Consider the following 4,126-nt stretch of genomic DNA (forward strand, 5'->3'; position numbering starts at 1 on the left):
ATGAAGTGCAATATAACTTCATGGGGCCCTGCTAGTGTGTTAATTTCCAAAGTCCTCTTGAATGGCCTCTAGTTTACTGCCGTTGCTGAAGAGGGAGTTCTCAGCGCACGAGTTGAAATATTGTTTTGCAGTCATTTGCAATCTTCCATTTAGCTTAATTACCCTACAGCTGGTTTCAGTTTTTTTCTGCGGCAGAACTTTCTCACCGCTAATCTGAGCTGGTTCCACTGCTGTTGAGAGTTAGAGCGAAACACACCCTCCAATTCAGAAACACAGCAGCCACAGTACAGGTTCCCCATTATTACGGCTGTGTGAGTGCTCATTATTAAAGACGACTGACGCTCTGTGTCTCTAACAGCAAGAGCGGACAGATGAAGCATCCCATGGCTCTGATGTCACAGCGCTCACGTTACAGTCAGAGCCTTGCTGTGTTTGAAACACTCTCGCTGTAACCTCCAGAGCGTTTCCTTCAGTTTCTGGTGTTTCAGAGTTACTGGAGTGAGTCACTGTGTGTTTGGAGGATGACTGCAGGGAGGCCTGGGAAACCAGACCAAGAACAAATAGTCACGATGTCTTTGTCTCTGCTATTGGAAATATTGACATTCCCTGTGTTTGACCTCCTGTCACAGCTGAGTCAGGATCGAGCCGCTGTAGTGTCTCCAGTGAGTGTTTATGAGCGCTGACTGCTGTAAACCATATGGTTTCCACAATGAGGGAAACGTGCATATGTCTGTGTGAAAAAAACTGAATTGTTATATTTTTGTTTGATTACTTTTTAAAAGATTGATTAAATTGTTATTGTTTTTCATATGATTTCATATGGCCCTGTATTTTTTTTTTTAAGCGTTTAATAAAATGTTGTTTAATTGTGTAAGTTTTATGATTTCAAGAGTCCAGAAAAAGTTAAAACGGGGAAAAATTACAGAATTTTGGAAAATGAAAAATGGATTTTGGGATATATACTGTGCAATATAACTTCATGGGGCCCTGCTAGTGTGTTAATTTCCAAAGTCCTCTTGAATGGCCTCTAGTTTACTGCCGTTGCTGAAGAGGGAGTTCTCAGCGCACGAGTTGAAATATTGTTTTGCAGTCATTTGCAATCTTCCATTTAGCTTAATTACCCTACAGCTGGTTTGAGTTTTTCTGCAGCAGAACTTTCTCACCGCTAATCTGAACTAGTTCCACTGCTGTTGAGAGTTAAAGCGAAACACACCCTCCAGTTCAGAAACACAGCAGCCACAATACAGGCCAAAAGCTGATCTTTGTTTCATTAGCACTCTTAGCGGGCTCCAGGCTAATGCTAACCCAACATCACTGAGACTTTGAGACAAGCAAGATGCGAATGCAGATGTGAGTCTCTGAGGTCGGCGTGTTCTGCTGGGGTTTCCCACCGGCAGAGGCTCATGGGAATCTGAATAACACGGGCTTCCCAAAACACCGCTTTGAGTCGCCCTGGCTAGTGTACATGCTATCAAGCTCTGATTCATCTGGAGGAGACTCATGCACTTCTGAGTGAATCCGGATCTTAAAGAGATCGTTCACCCAAAAATGATCATTCTGTCATCATTTACTCTAAACCTGTGGCTTTTGTTCATATTCAAAATTAAGATATTAATATTAATATTCTCTCATAATTTTTGTCTATCCGTTTCATGCTTCAAAAAATTAATAAAGTCATTGTTAATGCAATCCGTATGAATGGAGTGGTTTAATACAAGTCTTCTGAAGAGACACGATCTGCTTCTAAACTTTCATATTTGAGTTTTGCCCTTTCAGATGATCTGCTTTCTGTTGGACTCTAATGTTCTGCCGATCTGATTTGATGAATCACAAACACTGAGTAGTTAGAATAGAAACACTTGCATTTTTCCTTGTGTAGTTCAGTCGGTTGTGTTACGTGTCATTTCTCAGATTTCTAATGTGTCTCAATATTTTTCTTTTTTCAGAATCAGATCGGATCTGCTGCAGCGGTGACGAGAGGAACAGGATGATTCGCTCAGTAAGTGTCCTTGTCTTCTTCCTCTTCACAAGATTGTTCAGCTCGACTAATGTTTTTGTGGGGTCAGAGTTTGTGTTAACATCTCCACTTGGACTTCTGATCTCTCTTAGGTGGAGTTCTAGTTTTAACAAGACAAATATACAGTATATTGTGTTTTCATAGAGCAGCCCAGTGTTGTGCCGCACATGTGATATTACAGTATTTCATCAGTATTTCAGATGTTTTTATTATATTCCAGTAATATTTAGAATCAAAGGTAGTGATGCCTGATTAGAAAACAAATCAGAGTTTGAGTCAGTTCTTATCAATGAATCAATCACACAGGTGAATTCCTTCTGAATCATTCGGACAGTTCAACTCACTGAGTTGTTCTGAGTGTTTCTCATGTGATGCAAACGAGCAAAGTTAACTAGTTTTAATTATTAATATTAATAATAATAATTGAATTAATAATTTAAATTAATAATTTAATATTAATTATTAAAATAATTATCCCTTCTAGGCATTTGGTGTCTGGGCATATGCATTTATTTATTGACATTAGTTAATGACATGAGACTGTGACTTCCTGCACTTGCAATATGTCATACTTACTTACAGTAAAAGTACTAAAATTAAATTCAAAAGCAAGATGGGAGAAAATAAAAAAACCTAGGTTGTTGAAATGGCAACTGAGCTAATGAGTGATCCTGTGCTGCCATCATACTTGTTATAATGGTAATTTCATGTCATTTTCATCTTAAACGTTTTTGTTTCCCATCACAAGACACATTTTTGATCATTTTTTTCCATGTCATCTTCATGAATGAAAAGTGAATCTTTAAAGTCAATTTTACTGCACGTCTGTAAAAAAAAAAAAAAAAGAAGCTTAAAATTAGCTAAAATTTAGCTGGAAACTAGTTGTACTCGGAATTTACTACTGGTACACTTAAAAGGATTTATATGTTTTTATTAAAAAGTGGGTCAGTTTAGTTCCATTGAAATAGTAAAATGCTGAAGAAGTAAATACAAATACACTACTAGTACATTGATATTAGTCTTACTACTGTCACGGGTTGCTACTGTGAGGAGCACGGATCGAGGAACGAGGAGACCAGGAGTACAAAACAAAGGAGTTTAATTCTTTTTTTTCAGGGAATCACAAGTAGCACAAGGAGTTGACAAACACAATCCCAGACAAAGAAACTCAGAACAGGCTAGAACTAAATAGGGCAGATAATGAGGGGCAGACAGGTGAGGAGGATAACTAATATTGAGACACACCTGGAACAAATGAAACTACATTGGGACAGGAAGGACCAAATAAGGAAAACAGGAACTACAAGGGAACATACACGCGACAGATCGCCCCGCGCCGTAACAGTACCATCAGGGAGGGGGGGCGGGCTCCCTGGAGGCTGGTGCAGGACTGGAACAGGGTGGAGACAAGGAGAGCCTCCAGGGTGGATCAGGGAGCCATGGCGGAGCAGGGGACTCAGGAGGCCATGGTGGAGCAGGGAACTCAGGAGGCCATGGCGGATCCTCCGTGGCCTTAGCGGGCTCGGCCATGGGTATATAGCCCCCCCCCAAAAAATGTTCTTGGGGAAATCTAGGAATCCTGGGGGGCGCTCTGGAGGAGCGGGCACTGGAGCGAGCTCTGGTGCTGGAGCCGACACTGGAGCGAGCTCTGGGGCTGGAGCCCTCCCTAGGCTTGACTGGGGATCTGGAGCCCTCCCTGGGCTTGACTGGGGATCAGGAGCCCTCCCTGGGCTTGACTGGGGATCAGGAGCCCTCCCTGGGCTTGACAGGGGATCCCAGACAAAGAAACTCAGAACAGGCTAGAACTAAATAGGGCAGATAATGAGGGGCAGACAGGTGAGGAGGATAACTAATATTGAGACACACCTGGAACAAATGAAACTACATTGGGACAGGAAGGACCAAATAAGGAAAACAGGAACTACAAGGGAACATACACGCGACAGATCGCCCCGCGCCGTAACAGTACCATCAGGGAGGGGGGGCGGGCTCCCTGGAGGCTGGTGCAGGACTGGAACAGGGTGGAGACAAGGAGAGCCTCCGGGGCGGATCAGGGAGCCATGGCGGAGCAGGGGACTCAGGAGGCCATGGCGTATCCTCCCTGGCCTT

The 4,126-nt window shown here is 42.7% G+C and overlaps 1 long non-coding RNA gene across 1 annotated transcript in view; it reads left to right on the forward strand.

Annotated features, from left to right (window-relative positions):
- The window catches only part of LOC107693565 (uncharacterized), a 75,065-nt gene that overhangs the window by 66,816 nt on the left and 4,123 nt on the right, over window positions 1-4,126 (forward strand). Inside the window, exon 4 of the long non-coding RNA XR_001634770.1 lies at window positions 1,947-1,999. This is a non-coding gene — a long non-coding RNA (uncharacterized LOC107693565). The remainder of the gene's footprint in view (window positions 1-1,946; window positions 2,000-4,126) is intronic.

This window comes from Sinocyclocheilus anshuiensis, unplaced genomic scaffold, assembly GCF_001515605.1.
Source record: "Sinocyclocheilus anshuiensis isolate Anshui unplaced genomic scaffold, SAMN03320099.WGS_v1.1 scaffold1674, whole genome shotgun sequence".
Lineage (NCBI taxonomy): Eukaryota > Metazoa > Chordata > Actinopteri > Cypriniformes > Cyprinidae > Sinocyclocheilus > Sinocyclocheilus anshuiensis.